At 40.0% G+C, this 22,786-nt stretch overlaps 1 non-coding gene across 1 annotated transcript; it reads right to left on the bottom strand.

Moving 5' to 3' along the window:
* Positions 1 to 15,770: 15,770 nt before the first annotated feature.
* LOC112793155 (small nucleolar RNA R71) lies at positions 15,771 to 15,878 on the bottom strand. Its single transcript, XR_003197862.1, has one exon. It is a non-coding gene; the product is annotated as a small nucleolar RNA R71 (small nucleolar RNA).
* Positions 15,879 to 22,786: the final 6,908 nt, after the last annotated feature.

The following is a 22,786-nucleotide window of genomic DNA, read 5'->3' as shown; positions in this document are numbered from 1 at the left end:
AATCTATGGTGTGTAGAAACTCCACCGTTGAAAATACATAAGAACAAGGTCTAGGCATGGCCAAATGGCCAGCCTCCCTAAATGGCATATGAATTCAAAAATAGGGAAAAAGACCCTTATACAATAGTAAAAAGTTCTATTTATACTAAACTAGTTGCCTAGGTTTACAGAAAATAAGTCTAAATTCAGAAATCCACTTCTGATGCCCACTTGGTGTGTGCTTAGGCTGAGCATTGAAGCTTTCATGTATAGAGACTTTTCTTGGAGTTAAACGCCAGTTTACAGCCTATTTTGGGCATTTAACTCTAGCTTGTAACCTGTTTCTGGCGTTTAACGCCAGAATAGGGTAGGAAGTTGGCGTTTGAACGCCAGTTTGCGTCGTCAAAACTCGAGCAAATTATAGACTATTATATATTGATGGAAAGCCCTGGATGTCTAATTTCCAACGCAATTGAGAGCGCGCTATTTAGATTTCTATAACTCCAAAAAATATATTTTGAGTGCAGTAAGGTCAGAATCTAACAGCATAAGCAGTCCTTTTTCAGCCTCTGAATCAGATTTTTGCTCAGATCCCTCAATTTCAACCAGAAAATACCTGAAATCATAGAAAAATACACAAACTCATAGTAAAGTCCAGAAATGTGAATTTTGCTTAAAAACTAATAAAATATACTAAAAATAGCTAAATCATACTAAAAACTACCTAAAAACAATGCCAAAAAGCATATAAATTATCCGCTCATCACCCGACATGTCCGATAACTAACCTTGGACAATCCCTCCATGCACATATCCCAAGAGTCTATGCATATAATCACAATCATTCATTTATCATCTCATTAGGGGAAATCCGAGGAGTTAAAGTTTCCAGTCATATCTTGTAATGTATGGTCAACAGAGTGTCGAGTTTCAACATAGAGAAAGTGGTGGCAAGCCACTGCGTCAACCCAAAAAAACTTGTATCTCAGATAATAGAAATGCATATGCCATTAATCATTTAATATCAATCAATCATCATCAATACAGCCTTCATTCATAAAATTTCAACATTCTGCACTTTTTCAATCAATCAACATTAGTTTCATCATCATTCATACCATATTCAACTTCATTTAAAATTCTCAATTCAAGTTCTTCCCTTCACAACCATCCTCTATAGGTCGGCCTTTTCTCTATCTTTTTATTTTTGTTGGTTTAGAGTCTTTTAGTTGAGTCTAGTTTCATATTTTAAGTTTGGTGTCAATTGCATGTTTTTATTTTTCTTTTAATTTTCGAATTTGCATGTCCTTAGTCCCTTTTTGATCCTTAAAAATTCTAAGTTTGGTGTCCTCTTTGTGTTTTTCCCTTAAAATTTTCGAAAATTAGTGTTTGATTTTCTAAAATTTTTAAGTTTGGTGTCATTTTGTTGTTTTTCTCTTTCCTCATTTCAAAATATATATATATATATATATTTTACTTGTGAATTCATATCATATTCCATTTCTCCATCACGGACTCAAGTGGAATTGAGCAGTCCAGAAGGACTCTGGGGTCATATGCTAACCCCATTACAGCTGCATATGGGAGTAGCATCTGTATACCTCCCATCAAAGCAAGCAGCTTTGAGCTAAATCCTCAACTCATTATCATGGTGCAGCAAAATTGCCAGTATTCCGGTCTTCCACAGGAAGAACCTACTGAGTTTCTGGCACAGTTCTTACAAATTGCTGACACAGTACGTGATAAAGAGGTGGATCAGGATGTCTACAGACTATTACTGTTTCCATTTGCTGTAAAAGATCAAGCTAAGAGGTGGTTGAATAACCAACCTACAGCAAGCATAAAGACATGGAAACAGCTATCAAACAAATTCTTGAATCAATTTTACCCTCCAAAGAGGATGACACAGCTAAGGCTGGACATCCAAGGCTTTAAACAAGAGGATAATGAATCCCTTTATAATGCCTGGGAGAGGTATAGAGGTATGCTAAGAAAATGCCCCTCTGAAATGTTTTCAGAGTGGGTACAGTTAGACATCTTCTACTATGGGCTTACAGAAAAAGCTCAGATGTCTTTAGACCACTCAGCTGGTGGATCTATACACATGAGGAAGATAATTGAAGAGGTTCAAGAGCTTATAGACACTGTTGCTAGAAATCAACATTTGTACTCTAGCAATGAGTTCTCTACAAAAGAGGAAGTCATGGCAGTAGCCACTGATCCTAATCCTCAAGAACAGATGATTGAGCTTAATCAACAATTACACCTGATGACAAAACAGTTAGCAGAATTTAAAGAGATGCTCCATGAAACTAAAATTGCTAACAAGAACATAGAACTGCAGTTGAATCAGGCAAAACAGCAGATATCTAAACAGATAACATAAGAATGTCAAGCAGTTCAACTGAGGAGTGGGAAGACATTGAATAACACTGCTCAAAGTAGCAAAAAGCCAAATAAGGAACAATTGACAGAGGATAACCAAACCACTGTCCAAAACCCCTCTGAGGACAGTAAGAGCCCAGAGAGGAATACTTTTGGCGTTCAAACGCCAGAAAAGGGGGGAAAGCTGGCGTTAAACGCCCATTCCCTGCCCAGTTCTGGCATTCAAATGCCAGAAAAGGGAGAGAAGTTGGCGTTAAACGCCCAATCTTCACCCAATCCTGGCGTTCAGACGCCAAGGGAGGATCAGACACCTGAGAGTGCTGACAGTAATCCCTCTAAAAAGGCTTCTTCAACCACTTCTGTAAGGAATAAACCTGCAGCAACTAAGGTTGAAGAATATAAAGCCAAGATGCCTTATCCTCAGAAACTCCGCCAAGCGAAACAAGATAAGCAATTTGCCCGCTTTGCAGACTATCTAAGGACTCTTGAAATAAAGATTCCGTTTGCAGAGGCACTTGAGCAAATACCTTCTTATGCTAAGTTCATGAAAGAGATCTTAAGCCATAAGAAGGATTGGAGAGAGACTGAAAAAGTATTTCTCACTGAAGAATGCAGTGCAGTCATTCTAAAAAGCTTACCAGAAAAGCTTCAAGATCCAGGAAGCTTTATGATACCATGCACATTAGAAGGTGCTTGCACCAAGACAGCCTTGTGTGATCTTGGAGCAAGCATCAATCTAATACCTGCATCCACTATCAGAAAGCTTGGGTTGACTGAAGAAGTCAATCCAACCCGGATATGCCTCTAACTTGCTGATGGCTCCATTAAATATCCATCAGGCATAATAGAGGACATAATTGTCAAGGTTGGGCCATTCACCTTTCCAACTGACTTTGTGGTGCTAGAAATAGAGGAGCACAAGAGTGCAACTCTCATTCTAGGAAGACCTTTCCTAGCAACTGGACGAACTCTCATTGATGTACAAAAAGGGGAAGTGACCCTGAGAGTCAATGAGGATTAGTTCAAGTTGAATGCTGTAAAAGCTATGCAGCATCCAGACACACCAAATGACTGCATGGGCGCTGACATTATTGACTCTTTGGTGGAAGAGATCAATATGACTGAAAGTCTAGAATTAGAGCTTGAGGACATCTTCAAGGATGCTCAGCCTGATCAAGAAGAACCAGAGGAAACAAAGGAATTTTTGAAAATTGCTCAGGAGGAGGATAAGCCTCCCAAACCTGAACTCAAACCACTACCACCATCCCTGAAGTATGCATTTCTGGGAGAGGGTGACACTTTTCCAGTGATTATAAGCTCTGCTTTAAATCCACAGGAAGAGGAAGCACTGATTCAAGTGCTAAGGACACACAAGACAGCTCTTGGGTGGTCCATAAGTGATCTTAAGGGCATTAGCCCAGCTAGATGCATGCACAAGATCCTGTTGGAGGATAATGCCAAACTAGTGGTCCAACCACAAAGGAGGCTAAATCCAGCCATGAAGGAGGTGGTACAGAAAGAGGTCACTAAATTACTAGAGGCTGGGATTATTTATCCTATTTCTGATAGCCCCTGGGTGAGCCCGGTCCAAGTTGTCCCCAAAAAGGGAGGCATGATAGTGGTTCATAATGAAAAAAATGAACTGGTTCCTACAAGAACAGTCACAGGGTGGCGTATGTGTATTGACTATAGAAGGCTCAATACAGCCACCAGAAAGGATCATTTTCCTTTACCATTCATAGACCAAATGCTAGAAAGACTAGCTGGTCATGATTATTACTACTTTTTGGATGGCAATTCAGGTTACAGCCAAATTGCAGTAGATCCTCAAGACCAAGAAAAAATAGCATTTACTTGCCCTTCTGGCGTGTTTGCTTACAGAAGGATGCCTTTTGGTCTGTGTAATGCTCCTGCAACCTTTCAGAGATGCATGCTATCCATCTTCTCTAATATGGTGGAGAAATTCCTAGAAGTCTTCATGGATGACTTCTCAGTATATGGAGACTCATTCAGCTCCTGTCTTGACCACCTAGCACTTGTCCTGAAAAGGTGCCAAGAGACTAACCTGGTTTTAAACTGGGAGAAATGTCACTTTATGGTGACTGAAGGAATTGTCCTTGGACACAAAATTTCAAGCAGGGGAATAGAGGTGGATAAGGCAAAGGTAGAGGTAATTGAAAAATTACCACCACATGCCAATGTTAAGGCAATCAGAAGCTTTCTGGGGCATGCAGGATTCTACCGGAGGTTTATAAAAGATTTTTCGAAAATTGCAAAACCTTTGAGCAACCTACTAGCTGCTAACACACCATTTGTGTTTGACACACAGTGTCTGCAGGCATTTGAGACCCTGAAAGCCAAGCTGGTAACAGCACTAGTCATCTCGACACCAGACTGGACATTGCCATTTGAACTAATGTGTGATGCCAGTGACCATGCCATTGGTGCAGTGTTGGGACAGAGGCATAACAAGCTTCTGCACATCATTTATTATGCCAGCCGCGTTCTAAATGATGCACAAAAGAATTACACAACCACAGAAAAAGAGTTACTTGCAGTGGTCTATGCCATTGACAAGTTTAGATCCTATCTAGTGGGATCCAAGGTGATTGTGTACACTGACCATGCTGCTCTTAAATACTTACTCACAAAGCAGGATTCAAAACCCAGGCTTATAAGATGGGTGTTGCTTTTGCAAGAATTTGATATAGAAATAAGCGACAGAAAAGGGACAGAGAACCAAGTAGCTGATCATCTGTCCCGAATAGAACCAGTAGCTGAGGCGTCCCTCCCTTCTACTGAGATTTCTGAGACTTCCCCAGATGAGCAACTCTTTGCCATCCAGGAAGCTACATGGTTTGCAGATATTGCAAATTATAAAGCTGTGAGGTTCATACCACAGGAGTATAGCAGAGTGCAAAGAAAGAAATTAATTTCAGATGCCAAGTACTACCTATGGGATGAGCCATATCTCTTTAAGAGATGTGCAGACGGAATGATCCGCAGATGTGTACCCAGAGAAGAAGCACAGAGGATCCTGTGGCATTGCCATGGATCACAGTATGGGGGACATTTTGGAAGTGAGCGAACAGCCACTAAGGTCCTTCAATGTGGCTTCTACTGGCCTACTCTCTATAGAGATGCCCGAGAGTTTGTGCGTAACTGTGACAGCTGCCAAAGAGCTGGTAACTTACCTCATGGATACGCCATGCCTCAACAAGGGATCTTAGAGATTGAGTTGTTTGATGTATGGGGAATTGACTTTATGGGTCCATTCCCACCATCATACTCAAACACTTACATTCTGGTGGCAGTGGACTATGTATCTAAATGGGTAGAAGCAATTGCTACACCCACTAATGATACTAAAACCGTGCTGAAATTCCTCCAGAAACACATCTTCAGCAGATTTGGTGTTCCCAGAGTCATAATCAGTGATGGGGGTACTCATTTCTCCAATAAACAGCTTTACTTCGCTATGGTCCGATATGGAATTAGCCACAAAGTGGCTACCCCGTATCATCCACAGACAAATGGGCAAGCTGAAGTCTCTAACAGAGAGCTAAAAAGAATCCTAGAACAGACTGTAATAGCCCGAAGGAAGGATTGGGCAAGGAGCTTGGATGATGCTCTGTGGGCATACAGAACAGCATTCAAGACTCCAATAGGAACCTCACCATACCAACTTGTGTATGGGAAGTCCTGTCATCTGCCCGTGGAACTGGAACATAAAGCATACTGGGCAACCAGATTCCTAAACCTGGATGCTAAGTTAACTGGTGAAATGAGATTACTCCAGCTAAATGAGCTAGATGAATTTAGAATCAGTGCCTTTGAAAATGCAAAGATTTATAAGGAAAAGGCAAAGAAGTGGCATGACAAGAAGTTGTCATCCAGAGTCTTTGAGCCAGGTCAAAAAGTTCTGCTCTTCAACTCTAGGCTCAGATTGTTCCCAGGAAAACTAAAATCCCGCTGGAGGGGTCCGTATGTGATTACAGGAGTATCACCATATGGATATGTTGAGCTTCAGGATACTGATTCGGACAAGAAGTTCATTGTTAATGGACAGAGGATCAAGCATTATCTTGAAAGCAACTTTGAGCAGGACTGCTCAAAATTGAGGCTGGAATGATCCTCAATGAAGGTCCAGCTAAAGACATTAAAGAACGCTTGCTGGGAGGCAACCCAGTCATTAGCAGGTCATATGTTTTGTTTCTACAAGGGCAATTATCAAAATTTAAGGAATTCACAGAGTTACAGAAGGATTCAGTGCAAAAAGCGGAGAAAAAGAGCTTACTGGCGAAAAAACGCCAGTAAGGGGTACTTTGGGCGTTAAACGCCAGAATGGGCGCCATTCTGGGCGTTTAACGCCAGTAAAGGTGCCATTTTGGGCGTTAAACGCCAGAATGGGCACCATTCTGGGCGTTTAATGCCAGGTGTGCAGCAACCTGGGTGTTTAGCAAAACGCCCAGTGATAAAGGGATTTCTGGCGTTTAACGCCAGCCAGGGTACCTGGCTGGGCGTTAAACGCCCAAATTGGCCAACAAATGGGCGTTAAACGCCAGAATGGATACCATTCTGGGCGTTTAACGCCAGAAAGGCAAGGGGAGGAGATTTTGTTTCCCACTTCAAATTTTTTCAAACTTTCTTGTTTTGATCCATATTTTTCTGCATAAACACATTACAAACTTTCATCATTCACCTTCCAATTTCAAAAATCAAATCTTCTTCAAATCTATCTCAAATCCTTTCCTAGGCTCTTTCAAAAACTCTATTCTCTCCTGAATTTTTTTCCGTATCTTCTCAAATCTTCCTCCAATTTTCAAAAAATCTCTCCTCCTCCCCTATTTAAACACGTTCGGCCACCCCCCTCTCCCCACACCATTCGAATTTTCTCTCCTCTTCTCTCCCCTCTTTCCTTTCTTTTGCTTGAGGACAAGCAAACCTCTAAGTTTGGTGTGCTTTTCCGTGATCACTAAGCCAAGATTCATCAAGATCATGGCTCCTAAGGGAAAACAAACCAATTTAAGAGGAAAGAAAGAGAATAATCCAAAGAATCTTTAGAATCAAGAGAAGTTCTTAACCAAAGAACATGAAGACCATTATCACAAAATAATGGGTCTGAGGTCAGTGATCCCGGAAGTCAAATTCGATCTGAAAGAAGATGAATATCCGGGGATCCAAGAGCAAATTCGAAACAGAGGATGGGAAGTTCTAACCAATCCTGAGATAAAGGTTGGAAGAAATATGGTTCAGGAATTCTACTCAAATCTGTGGCTGATAGATAAGCAGAGAATGACTGGAACTGCTTTCCATACTTACAGAACCATGGTCAGAGGGAAAGTTATCTACTTCCATCTGGATAAAATAAGAGAGATCTTCAAATTGCCTCAACTGCAAGATGATCCTGAATCCTTTAATAGGAGAATGGTGAGAGCAGATAAAGGGTTGGATCAAGTTCTAGAGGACATATGCCTCCCTGGAACTAAGTGGATAACCAATTCAAAAGGTGTCCCAAACCAACTCAAGAGGGGAGACCTCAAACCAATTGCAAGAGGTTGGCTAGACTTTATTGGGCAATCCATATTGCCCACTAGCAACCGTTCTGAGGTCACTATCAAGAGAGCAGTGATGATTCATTGCATTATGCTTGGAAAAGAAGTGGAGGTTCATTATCTGATTGCTTGTGAGATCTACACAATTGCAAATAAGAATTCCACTGAAGCCAAACTGGCTTACCCAAGCTTGATCTCTTTGCTCTGTAAAGAGGCTGGGGTAAAGATGGGAGTAGATGAATTCATACCCATTGAACATCCAATCACCAAGAAGTCAATGGAAGGACAAATGCAAGACAACTCTATCAAAAAGAGGGCACAGGAGTTCCTCCCTGAATTTCCTGAAATTGACTACTGGGCCAGCCTAGAAGCATCTATCACCAAGTTGCAAGAAACTATGGAGCAACTTAAGGAAGAACAGCAGAATCAGAACTGCATGCTCTACAAATTGCTGAAGGAACAAGAGAAGCAGGGGTGTGAACTTCAAGAGTTGAAACGCCAAAAGTTCTCCCCTCAATTTGAGGGAGCGTCCACTTCTCAAAATCAAGGTTGTTGAGTCCTAACTCTGTGATAACCTCTATCATTAGGAGCCTATTTAAATTTTTGTTTTCTATTCTTACTAGTCTCATCTTATATCTATTTTTGAGTATTGTTCTTAATTCATGATTAATAAAAATTAAAGTTCATGTCTTAAAGCTATGAATGTCCTATGAATCCATCACCTCTCTTAAATGAAAAGTGCTTTAATCACAAAAGAACAAGAAGTACAGGATTTCAAATTCATCTTTGAAACTAGTTGAATTAGTTTGATGTGGTGACAATACTTTTTGTTTTCTGAATGAATGCTTGAACAGTGCATATGTCTTTTGAATTTGTTGATTTAAGAATGTTAAAATTGTTGGCTCTTGAAAGAATGAGAGAAAAGGAGAACTGTTATTGAGGATATGAAAAATCATCAAATTGATTCTTGAAGCAAGAAAAAGCAGTGATTCAAAAAAAATGAAAAAAAAATTTAAAAAAAAGAAAGAAATAAAGTTGTGATCCAAAGCAAAAAGAGTGTGCTTAAGAACCCTGGACACCTCTGATTGGGGACTCTAGCAAAGCTGAGTCACAATCTGAAAGGGTTCACCCAATTATGTGTCTGTGGCATGTATGTATCCGGTGGTAATACTGGAAAACAGAGTGCTTTGGGCCACAGCCAAGACTCATAAAGTGGCTATGTTCAAGAATCATAATTCTTAACTAGGAGAATCAATAACATTATCTGAATTCTGAGTTCCTATGGATGCCAATCATTCTAGACTTCAAAGGATAAAGTGAGATGCCGAAACTGTTCAGAAGCAAAAAGCTACTAGTCCCACTCATCTAATTGGGGCTAAGTTTCTTTGATATTTTGGAGTCTATAGTATATTCTCTTCTTTTTATTCTATTTTGATTTTCAGTTGCTTGGGGACAAGCAACAATTTAAGTTTGGTGTTGTGATGAGCGGATAATTTATACGCTTTTTGGCATTGTTTTTAGTATGTTTTTAGTATATTTTAGTTATTTTTTAGTATAATTTTATTAGTTTTTAGTTAAAATTCACTTTTTTGGACTTTACTATGAGTTTGTGTGTTTTTCTGTGATTTCAGGTATTTTCTGGCTGAAATTGAGGGTCCTGAGCAAAAATCTGATGCAAAGGCTTAAAAGGACTGCAGATGCTGTTGGATTCTGACCTCCCTGCACTCGAAGTGGATTTTCTGGAGCTACAGAAGCCCAATTGGCGCGTTCTTAACGGCGTTGGAAAGTAGACATCCTGGGCTTTTCAGCAATGTATAATAGTCTATACTTTGCCCGAGATTTGATGGCCCAAACCGGCGTTGCAAATCAGCTTCAGAATTCCCAGCGTTTAACGCTGGAATTGGCATAAAAATTGGAGTTAAACGCCCAAACTGGCATAAAAGCTGGCGTTTTACTCCAGAAAAAGTCTCTACACATGAAAGCTTCAATGCTCAGCCCAAGCACACACTAAGTGGACCCAGAAGTGGATTTTTACGTCATTTACTCATTTCTGTATACCCTAGGTTACTAGTTCACTATTAATAGGACCTTTTGACATTGTATCTGTACCTCATGACACTTTACACGTTTCTCATGGCATCTTCTACGGCATGAGTCTCTAAACCCCATGGTTGGGGGTGAGGAGCTCTGCTGTGTCTTGATGGATTAATGCAATTACTACTGTTTTTCATTCAATCATGCTTGCTTCTATTCTAAGATATCACTTGTTCTTAAACCTGATGAATGTGATGATCCGTGACACTCATCATCATTCTCAACTATGAACGTGTGCCTGACAACCACCTCCGTTCTACCTTAGATTGAGTAGATATCTCTTAGATTCCTTAATCAGAATCTTCGTGGTATAAGCTAGAATTGATGGCGGCATTCAAGAGAATCCGGAAGGTCTAAACCTTGTCTGTGGTATTCTGAGTAGGATTCAAGGATTGAATGACTGTGACGAGCTTCGAACTCCTGAAGGCTAGGCGTTAGTGACAAACGCAAAAGAATCACTGGATTCTATTCCAACCTGATTGAGAACCGACAGATGATTAGCCGTGTTGTGACAGAGCGCGTTGAACATTTTCACTGAGAGAATGGGAGGTACCATTGACAACGGTGAAACCCTGCATACAGCTTGCCATGGAAGGAGCCTTGCGTGCTTGAAGAAGAAGACAGTAGGAAAGCAGAGATTCAGAAGATAGAGCATCTCCAAAACCTCAACCTGTTCTCTATTACTGCAAAACAAGTACTTATTTCATGTTCTTTTACTTTTCACACTCAACCCTGATAATTATTGATATCCTGACTAAGAGTTACAAGATAACCATAGCTTGCTTCAAGCCGACAATCTCCGTGGGATCGACCCTTACTCACGTAAGGTATTACTTGGACGACCCAGTGCACTTGTTGGTTAGTTGTGCGGAATTGCAAAAGTGTGATTGCAATTTCGTGCACCAGCTAGGAATAGTGGTTCAATTAGTATGCGATACACATGATTTTCAATTACTCTAATTTGAATAAGTGCAATATAATTAGGATTAGAACAACTTTTTAAAATTATGTTTCTTTTAAGATTTTACTGCACAGGACTAGCTTGAATACGTGACATATAACTCAACCTAAAGACTACTTTTAAATCTTATTTGAATTTAAAACCATTTTTTGTGCTTAATCTCTTGATTAATTAAAGTGATGCCTAATTGATGCTTGAGAAACTGAGGAACCAAGAAATTGGAAATCAGTTACTAAAGGTTTTGTCGTGAATGATCTTTATAAACTTCAAGATAAATAAGCAAGATTGGTTATCTTAAGAGCATAAACATCTCCAAAGCCTTTGACTCTCATCATTCAAGACTCACTGTCCGTGGCATTCTAGCATTCAACATTCAAGATTCTCAAGACTCTCAGCAAGATACCCTTTTGCTCTCTCCGATAATCAATCATAATCAGGTTTATTTTATTAATCTAATTAGGATTTTTAATAAGATATTTGGTTGTTCAATTCTTTAATCCTCGTGGGAACGATATCCACTCACCGTGGTATTACTTATGCTATCTGGTGCACTTGCTGGTATCCATGAGCTTTGATTTTCGCTCATCAAATTTTTGGCGCTGTTGCCGAGGATTAATTGAGATTGACAACATAACGTCCGATTAAATCCTAATTTAGATCTTGTTTACTTTTTTTCATTTATTTTGTTTTAATTTTTTTTTATCTCTCTTCTATGTTCTTTCTGTCTTTTCTTTTTCTTTCACGTTCTTTTTCTTTCTCTTTATTTTCTTTATTCTTGTTTTCTCTTTCACATCTTTTTGTTTTTCTTTCTTCCATTCATTTTTTTACGTATGTTTATTTTATATTAAAAAATGTGTTTACCTTATTAGTTTCTTTAATATTCTATTCCACATTCTTGTTTCTTCTTTTTGAGTTTTTCTTCCCTTTTATTTTCTTTTTCCTGTTGATGAGCGGATAATTTGTACGCTTTTTGGCATTGTTTTTAGTATGTTTTTAGTATGATCTAGTTAGTTTTTAGTATATTTTTATTAGTTTTTAGTTAAAATTCACTTTTCTGGACTTTACTATGAGTTTGTGTGTTTTTCTGTGAATTCAGGTATTTTCTGGCTGAAATTGAGGGACCTGAGCAAAAATCTGATTCAGAGACTGAAAAGGACTGCAGATGCTGTTGGATTCTGACCTCCCTGCACTCGAAGTAGATTTTCTGGAGCTACAGAAGCCCAATTGGCGCGCTCTCAACGGCGTTGGAAAGTAGACATCCTGGGCTTTCCAGCAATATATGATAGTCCATACTTTGTCCAAGATTTGATGGCCCAAACCGGTTTTCAAAGTCACCCTCAAGATTTCCAGCGTTAAACGACGGAACTGGCACCAAAATGGGAGTTAAACGCCCAAACTAGCATAAAAGCTGGCGTTTAACTCCAAGAAGAGTCTCTACACGAAAATGCTTCAATGCTCAGCCCAAGCACACACCAAGTGGGCCCGGAAGTGGATTTTTATGTCATTTACTCATCTCTGTAAACCTTAGGCTACTAGTTTTCTATAAGTAGGACCTTTTACTATTGTATTTTCATCTTGGTAGTTATCTTTGTTCTGATGCTATCTTAGATCATTGGGAGGCTGGCCATTCGGCCATGCCTAGACCTTATTCTTATGTATTTTCAACGGTGGAGTTTCTACACACCATAGATTATGGTGTGGAGCTCTGCTGTACCTCGAGTATTAATGCAATTACTATTGTTCTTCTATTCAATTCGCTTGTTCTTGTTCTAAGATATCACTTGTTCTTCAACTTGATGAATGTGATGATCCGTGACACTCATCATCATTCTCACCTATGAACGTGTGACTGACAACCACCTCCGTTCTACCTTCGATTGGGTGAATATCTCTTGGATTCCTGATACACGATGCATGGTTGATCGCCTGACAACCGAGCGCTCGCCTGACAACCGAGCCAGCCATTCCGTGAGATCAGAGTCTTCGTGGTATAGGCTAGAACTGATGGCGGCATTCAAGAGAATCCGGAAGGTCTAACCTTGTCTGTGGTATTCTGAGTAGGATTCAATGACTAAATGACTGTGACGTGCTTCAAACTCCTGAGGGCGGGGCGTTAGTGACAGACGCAAAAGAATCACTGGATTCTATTCCGGCCTGATCGAGAACCGACAGATGGATAGCCGTGCCGTGACAGGGTGCGTTGAACATTTCCACTGAGAGGATGGGAGGTAGCCACTGACAACGGTGAAACCCTTGCTTAAGCTTGCCATGGAAAGGAGTAAGAAGGATTGGATGAAGACAGTAGGAAAGCAGAGAGACGGAAGGGAAGGCATCTTCATACGCTTATCTGAAGTTCCTACCAATGAATTACATAAGTATCTCTATCTTTATCTTTATGTTTTATTCGTATATCACCATACCCATTTGAGTTTGCCTAACTAAGATTTACAAGGTGACCATAGCTTGCTTCATACCAACAATCTCTGTGGGATCGACCCTTACTCGCGTAAGGTTTATTACTTGGACGACCCAGTACACTTGCTGGTTAGTTGTGCGAAGTTGTGTTTATGCCATGGTATTGAACACCAAGTTTTTGGATTCATTACCGGGGATTATTTGTGTTGTGAAAAAGTATTGATCACAATTTCGTGCACCAAGTTTTTGGCGCCGTTGCCGGGGATTGTTCGAGTTTTCGGCAAGCTTTTGGTCCGGTAACATCAGTGCCAAATTTCTGATCCGGCAACAGCACCAAGTTTTTGGCGCCGTTGCCGGGGATTGTTGAGTTTGGACAACTAACAGTTCATCTTGTTGCTTAGATTAGGTATTTTTTTCTTCAGAGTTCTTAAGAATGAATTCTAGTGTTTCAAGGTGATGTTCTTATCATCACCAAAGCTGATTGATCTTCATCAATTTAGCTCTTGAATGCAATGTTCTGCTGAAGCTTGGCTGACCATGTCTAATTCCTTTAAACTGAAGCTTTAGACTAACATTGCATGATTCCTGGAATTCTCATTAAGAATTTTGATACCTTTTTCCACTTTATTTTCGAAAAAAGCACAAAAAAATTTACAAAATCATAAAATCCAAAAATATTTTTGAGTCTAGTGTTTCATTTTAAGTTTGGTGTCAATTGCATACATTCATTCATGTGTCTTAAGGATCTTCAAGTAATTCTTGATGATTTCTTACTCTGATCTTTGAATTCTTTTGACTTGAGTGTTTATGTGTCTCATATGCATTCTCATTAGTGTCAGCAGTATACAAACTGCTAAGTTTGGTGTCTTGCATGCATTGTTATTTGATTTTAGTTGCATTTTGATTATTCCTCATTATTAAAAATCCAAAAATATTTTTAATTTGTGTCTTTTCAAGTCAATAATATAGAGAATTGAGGATTCAGAACATACTGCAGAGGAATTACACAGAAAAAGCTGGGCGTTCAAAACGCCCAGTAAGGAAGACAGACTGGCGTTTAAACGCCAGCCAGGGTGCCTGGTTGGGCGTTTAACGCCCAAAAGGGTAGATTTTTGGGCGTTAAACGCCAAAATGTGCACCATTCTGGGCGTTTAACGCCAGGATGGCACAAGAGGGAAGATTCTGTTTTTTTTTATGCAATTTTTTTCAGGTTTTCAAAGTTTTTCAAAATCAAATCTTTTTCAAATCATATCTTTTCAATCATATGCTTTCAAAATCAATTTCTTTCCTTTTTCAAAGATACTTGCTATCAATTAATGATTTGATTCAACATTTCAAGTATGTTGCCTTTTCTGTTGAGAAAGGTTTAATGTTTGAATCATATCTTTTCTTGATAGCCAAGTCATTAATTTTCAAAATCAAATCTTTTAAAATGCTTTTCAAATCATATCTTCTCAATCACATCTTTTTAAAATCAATCATATCTTCTTAACCACATCTTTTTCAAAATAGTTTTCAATCAAATCTTTCTGATTTCTAATTTCAAAATCTTTTTCAAAAATCACTTGATTTCTTTTCCACTCTTGGTTTTCGAAAATCAATTAGTGTTTTTCAAAATGTTTTCAAAATCTTTTACTTAATTTTCGAAAATTGCTTCCATTCTTCTCACATCCTTCTATTTATGGACTAACACTATTCCTTGATGCAAAATTCGAACTCCATCTTCTTTGATAAGTTCGAACTTTCTACTTCTGCCTTCTATTTTTCTTTTCCTCTGACACCTCAAGGAATCTCTATACTGTGACATAGAGGATTCCACATTTTCTTGTTCTCTTCTCTTTCTTATGAGCAGGAGCAAGGACAAAAGCATTCTTGTTGAGGCTGATCCTGAACCTGAAAGGACCTTGAAGCAAAAGCTAAGAGAAGCTAAGGCATAACTCTCTGTAGAGGACCTAACCGAATTCTTCAAAGAAGAAGAACACATGGCAGTCGAAAACAACAACAACAACAATGCAAGGAAGGTGCTGGGTGACTTTACTGCACCTACTCCCGATTTCTATGGGAGAAGCATCTCTATCCCTGCCATTGGAGCAAACAACTTTGAGCTTAAGCCTCAATTAGTTTCTCTAATGCAACAGAATTGCAAGTTTCATGGACTTCCACTGGAAGATCCTCATCAGTTTTTAGCTGAATTCTTGCAAATCTGTGACACTGTCAAGACCAATGGGGTTGACCCTGAGGTCTACAGACTTATGCTATTCCCTTTTGCTGTAAGAGACAGAGCTAGGACATGGTTGGACTCACAACCTAAAGAAAGCCTGAACTCTTGGGAAAAGCTAGTCAACTTCTTGGCAAAGTTCTTTCCACCTCAAAAATTGAGTAAGCTTAGAGTGGAAGTCCAAACCTTCAGACAGAAGGAAGGAGAATCCCTCTATGAAGCTTGGGAAAGATACAAACAATTAATCAGAAAGTGTCCCTCTGATATGCTTTCTGAATGGAGCATCATAGGTATTTTCTATGATGGTCTCTCTGAACTATCCAAGATGTCTTTGGATAGCTCTGCTGGAGGATCTCTTCATCTGAAGAAGACGCCTACAGAAGCTCAAGAACTAATTAAAATGGTTGCAAATAACCAATTCATGTACACTTCTGAAAGGAATCCTGTGAACAATGGGACTAGTCAGAAGAAAGGAGTTCTTGAGATTGACACTCTGAATGCCATATTGGCTCAGAACAAAATATTGACTCAACAAGTCAATATGATTTCTCAAAGTCTGTCTGGAATGCAAAATGCACCAAGCAGTACTAAGGAAGCTTCATCTGAAGAAGAAGCTTATGATCCTGAGAACCCTTCAATAGAAGAGGTGAATTACATGGGAGAACCCTATGGAAACACCTATAATCCTTCATGGAGAAATCATCCAAATCTCTCATTGAAGGATCAACAGAGACCTCAACAAGGTTTCAACAATAATAATGGTGGAAGAAACAGGTTTAGCAATAGCAAGCCTTTTCCATCATCTTCTCAGCAACAGACAGAAAGTTCTAAGCAGAACAACTCTGATTTAGCAACCATGGTCTCTGATCTAATCAAAACCACTCAAAGTTTCATGACTGAAACAAGATCCTCCATTAGAAACTTGGAGGGACAAGTGGGTCAGCTGAGCAAGAAAATTACTGAACTCCCTCCTAGTACTCTTCCAAGCAATACAGAAGAAAATCCAAAAGAAGAGTGCAAGGCCATCAACATGGCCGAATTTTGGGAGGAAAGAGAGGTAGTGAACGCCACTGAGGAGGACCTCAATGGATGTCCACTGGCCTCCAATGAGTTCCCTCATGAGGAACCATGGGAATCTGAGGCTCAAAATGAGACCATAGAGATTCCATTGGACTTACTTCTGCCATTCATGAGCTCTGATGAGTATTCTTCCTCTGAAGAGGATGAGTATGTCACTGAAAAGCAAGTTGCCAAATACATTGGAGCAATCATGAAGCTAAATGACAAGTTATTTGGAAATGAGGCTTGGGAGGATGAACCCCCTTTGCTCACCAAAGAGCTGGATGACTTGTCTAGGCAGAAACTGCCTCAAAAGAGACAAGATCCTGGGAAGTTTTCATTACCTTGTACCATAGGCACCATGACCTTCAAGAAGGCTTTGTGTAACCTAGGGTCAAGTGTAAACCTCATGCCTCTCTCTGTAATGGAGAAGTTAGGGATCTTTGAGGTGCAAGCTGTAAAAATCTCACTAGAGATGGCAGACAACTCAAGAAAACAAGCTTATGGACTTGTAGAGGATGTTCTGGTAAAAGTTGAAGACCACTACATCCCTACTGATTTTATAGTCCTAGAGACTGAGAAGTGCATGGATGAATCCATCATCCTTGGCAGACCCTTCCTAGCCACAGCAAAGGCTGTGATTGATGTTGATAGAGGAGAATTGATCATTCAAGTGAATGAAGAATCCTTGGTGTTTAAGGCTCAAGGATATCCCTCTGTACCATGGAGAGGAAGCATGAAGAGCTTCTCTCAAAACAGAGTCAAACAGAGCCCCCACAGTCAAACTCTAAGTTTGGTGTTGGGAAGCCACAACCAAACTCTAAGTTTGGTGTTGAACCCCCACATTCAAACTCTAAGTTTGGTGTTGGGAGGTTCCAACATTGCTCTGAGCATTTCTGAGGCTCCATGAGAGCCCACTTTCAAGCTACTGACATTAAAGAAGTGCTTGTTGGGAGGCAACCCAATGTTATATTTTATCTATTTTCTTTTGTTATTTTTTTTTAGGTTGATGATCATGAGAAGTCACAAAATCAATTGAAAAAGCAAAAATAGAATGAAAAACAGAAAGAAAAACAGCACACCCTGGAGGAGAGCGTGCTGGCGTTTAAACGCCAGTAAGGCTAGCTGTTGGGCGTTTAACGCCCAGTCTGGCACCATTCTGGGCGTTTAACGCCAGAAAGGGGCACCAGACTGGCGTTAAACGCCAGAAAAGGGCAAGAAGCTGGGCACCAGCCCGGCGTTTAATGCCAGAATTGGCTAAAAACGCATTTTTGCATGCCATTTGGTGCAGGGATGACTTTTCCTTGACACCTCAGGATCTGTGGACCCCACAGGATCCCCACCTACCTCACCATTCAAATTCAAACCACTTTCTCACCCAAACCCTCCCATACATGACCGAACCATCACCCTCCCCCACTCCTATATAAACCCATCTTTACTCCTTCATTTTCCCACAACATAAACACTCTTTCTCCTCCATTTCTTCTTCTTCTACTCTTTTCTTTCTTCTTTTGCTCGAGGACGAGCAAACCTTTTAAGTTTGGTGTGGCAAAAGCATTGCTTTTTGTTTTTTCATAACCATTTATGGCATCCAAGGCCGGAGAAACCTCTAGAAAGAGGAAAGGGAAGGCAAAAGCTTCCATCTCCGAGTCATGGGAGATGGAGAGATTCATCTCAAGGGTGCATCAAGACCACTTCTATGAAGTTGTGGCCTTGAAGAAGGTGATCCCCGAGGTCCCTTTTTCACTCAAAAAGAGTGAATATCCGGAGATCCGACATGAGATTCGAAGAAGAGGTTGGGAAGTTCTTACCAACCCCATTCAACAAGTCGGAATCTTAATGGTTCAAGAGTTCTATGCCAATGCATGGATCACCAAGAACCATGATCAAAGTATGAACCCGGATCCAAAGAATTGGCTTACTATGGTTCGGGGGAAATACTTGGTTTTTAGTCCGGAAAATGTAAGGTTGGCATTCAACTTGCCCATGATGCAAGGAGATGAACATCCTTACACTAGAAGGGTCAACTTTGATCAAAGGTTGGACCAAGTCCTCACAGTCATTTGTGAAGAGGGCGCCCAATGGAAGAGAGATTCAAGAGGAAAGCCGGTTCAATTGAGAAGGCATGACCTCAAACCCGTGGCTAGAGGATGGTTAGAGTTTATACAACGCTCAATCATTCCCACTAGCAACCAGTCCGAAGTTACTATAGACCGGGCTATCATGATTCATAGCATCATGATTGGAGAAGAAATAGAAGTTCATGAGGTTATAGCTCAAGAACTCTATAAGGTGGCGGACAAGTCCTCTACCTTGGCAAGGTTAGCCTTTCCTCATCTCATTTGTCACCTCTGTTATTCAGTTGGAGTTGACATAGAGGGAGACATTCCCATTGATGAGGACAAGCCCATCACTAAGAAGAGGATGGAGCAAACAAGAGACCCCTCTCATCATCAAATCCCTGAGATGCCTCAAGGGATGCACTTTCCTCCATGAAATTAGAGAAGATCAAAGAATCATGAGAGAGGAGCAACAAAGACAAGGAAGAGACATTGAGGAGCTCAAGCACTCCATAGGGTCTTCAAGAGGAAGAACAAGCCGCCATCACTAAGGTGGACCCGTTCTTTAATTTCCTTGTTCTTTATTTTTCTGTTTTTCGAAATTTAGTGCTTATGTTTATCTATGTTTGTGTCTTGTGATCATTAGTGTCTTAGTGTCTATGCCTTAAAGTTATGAATGTCCTATGAATCCATCACCTTTCTTAAATGAAAAATGTTCTTAATTGAAAAAGAGAAGAATTGCATGAATTTTGAATTTTATAACAGTTTAATTATTTTGATGTGGTGGCAATACTTTTGTTTTCTGAATGTATGCTTAAACAGTGCATATGTCTTTTGAATTTGTGGTTCATGAATGTTGGCTCTTGAAAGAATGATGAAAAAGGAGACATGTTACTAAGGATTTGAAAAATCATTAAAATGATTCTTGAAGCAAAAAAGAAAAAGCAGTGAATACAAAAAAAAGAAGGAGAAAAACGAAAAAAAAGGGGAGAAAAAGAAAAAGAAAGAAAAAGAAAGAAATAAAGTTGTGATCCAAGGCAAAAAGAGTGTGCTTAAGAACCCTGGACACCTCTAATTGGGGACTCTAGCAAAGCTGAGTCACAATCTGAAAAGGTTCACCCAATTATGTGTCTGTGGCATGTATGTATCCGGTGGTAATACTGGAAGACAGAGTGCTTTGGGCCACAGCCAAGACTCAATAAGTAGCTGTGTTCAAGAATCATCATACTTAACTAGGAGAATCAATAACACTATCTGGATTCTGAGTTCCTAAAGAAGCCAATCATTCTGAATTTCAAAGGATAGAGTGAGATGCCAAAACTATTCAGAGGCAAAAAGCTAAAAGCCCCGCTCATCTAATTAATACTGATATTCATAGATGTTTTTGGAATTCATTGCATATTCTCTTCTTTTTATCTTATTTGATCTTAAGTTGCTTGAGGACAAGCAACAATTTAAGTTTGGTGTTGTGATGAGCGGATAATTTGTACGCTTTTTGGCATTGTTTTTAGTATGTTTTTAGTATGATCTAGTTAGTTTTTAGTATATTTTTATTAGTTTTTAGTTAAAATTCACTTTTCTGGACTTTACTATGAGTTTGTGTGTTTTTCTGTGATTTCAGGTATTTTCTGGCTGAAATTGAGGGACTTGAGCAAAAATCTGATTCAGAGGCTGAAAAGGACTGCAGATGCTGTTGGATTCTGACCTTCCTGCACTCGAAGTGGATTTTCTGGAGCTACAGAAGCCCAATTGGCACGCTCTCAACGGCGTTGGAAAGTAGACATCCTGGGCTTTCCAACAATATATAATAGTCCATACTTTGCCCAAGATTTGTTGGCCCAAACCGGCGTTCCAAATCAGCTAAAAACTGCCCGGCGTTAATCGCCGGAACTGGCACAAGAATGGGAGTTAAACGCCCAAACTGGCACAAAAGCTGGTGTTTAACTCCAAGAAAAGTCTCTACACGAAAATGTTTCAATGCTCAGCCCAAGCACACACCAAGTGGGCCCGGAAGTGGATTTTTATGTCATTTACTCATCTCTATAAACCCTAGGCTACTAGTTCTCTATAAGTAGGACCTTTTACTATTGTATTTTCATCTGGGTAGCTATGTTTATTCTTATGCTATCTTAGATCATTGGGAGGCTGGCCATTCGGCCATGCCTAGACCTTGTTCTTATGTATTTTCAACGGTGGAGTTTCTACACACCATAGATTAAGGTGTGGAGCTCTGCTGTACCTCGAGTATTAATGCAATTACTATTGTTCTTCTATTCAATTCAACTTGTTCTTGTTCTAAGATATCACTTGTTCTTCAACTTGATGAATGTGATGATCCGTGACACTCATCATCATTCTCACCTATGAACGTGTGACTGTCAATCACCTCCGTTCTACCTTAGATTGGGTGGATATCTCTTGGATTCTTTAACCGGAATCTTCGTGGTATAAGCTAGAATTGATGACTGCATTCAAGAGAATCCGGAAGGTCTAAACCTTGTCTGTGGTATTCTGAGTAGGATTCAATGATTGAATGAATGTGACGAGCTTCAAACTCGCGATTGTGGGGCGTTAGTGACAGACACAAAAGAATCGCTTTTTGGCATTGTTTTTAATATGTTTTTAGTATGTTTTAGTTAGTTTTTAGTATATTTTTATTAGTTTTTAGTTAAAATTCACTTTTCTAGACTTTACTATGAGTTTGTGTGTTTTTTTGTGATTTCAGGTATTTTCTGGCTGAAATTGAGGGACCTGAGCAAAAATCTGATTCAGAGACTGAAAAGGACTGCAGATGCTGTTGGATTCTGACCTCCCTGCACTCGAAGTGGATTTTCTGGAGCTACAGATGCCCAATTGGCGCGCTCTCAACGGCGTTGGAAAGTAGACATCCTGGGCTTTCCAGCAATATATGATAGTCCATACTTTGCCCAAGATTTGATGGCCCAAACTGGCGTTCAAAGTCACCCTCAAGATTTCCAGCGTTAAACGCCGGAACTGGCACCAAAATGGGAGTTAAACGCCCAAACTGGCATAAAAGCTGGCGTTTAACTCCAAGAAGAGTCTCTACATGAAAATGCTTCAATGCTCAGCCCAAGCACACACCAAGTGGGCCCGGAAGTGGATTTTTATGTCATTTACTCATCTCTGTAAACCTTAGGCTACTAGTTTTCTATAAGTAGGACCTTTTACTATTGTATTTTCATCTTGGTAGTTATCTTTGTTCTGATGCTATCTTAGATCATTGGGAGGCTGGCCATTCGGCCATGCCTAGACCTTATTCTTATGTAATTTCAACGGTGGAGTTTCTACACACCATAGATGAAGGTGTGGAGCTCTGCTGTACCTCGAGTATTAATGCAATTACTATTGTTCTTCTATTCAATTCGCTTGTTCTTGTTCTAAGATATCACTTGTTCTTCAACTTGATGAATGTGATGATCCGTGACACTCATCATCATTCTCACCTATGAACGTGTGACTGACAACCACCTCCGTTCTACCTTCGATTGGGTGAATATCTCTTGGATTCCTGATACACGATGCATGGTTGATCGCCTGACAACCGAGCGCTCGCCTGACAACCGAGCCAGCCATTCCATGAGATCAGAGTCTTCGTGGTATAGGCTAGAACTGATGGCGGCATTCAAGAGAATCCGGAAGGTCTAACCTTGTCTGTGGTATTCTGAGTAGGATTCAATGACTGAATGACTGTGACGTGCTTCAAACTCCTGAGGGCGGGGCGTTAGTGACAGACGCAAAAGAATCACTGGATTCTATTCCGGCCTGATCGAGAACCGACAGATGGATAGCCGTGCCGTGACAGGGTGCGTTGAACATTTTCACTGAGAGGATGGGAGGTAGCCACTGACAACGGTGAAACCCTTGCTTAAGCTTGCCATGGAAAGGAGTAAGAAGGATTGGATGAAGACAGTAGGAAAGCAGAGAGACGGAAGGGAAGGCATCTTCATACGCTTATCTGAAGTTCCTACCAATGAATTACATAAGTATCTCTATCTTTATCTTTATGTTTTATTCGTATATCACCATACCCATTTGA

Source organism: Arachis hypogaea, chromosome 3, assembly GCF_003086295.3.
Source record: "Arachis hypogaea cultivar Tifrunner chromosome 3, arahy.Tifrunner.gnm2.J5K5, whole genome shotgun sequence".
NCBI classification, from domain to species: domain Eukaryota; kingdom Viridiplantae; phylum Streptophyta; class Magnoliopsida; order Fabales; family Fabaceae; genus Arachis; species Arachis hypogaea.
Note: the sequence above shows the minus strand (reverse complement) of the source record. Positions and strands in the feature narration are given on the sequence as shown.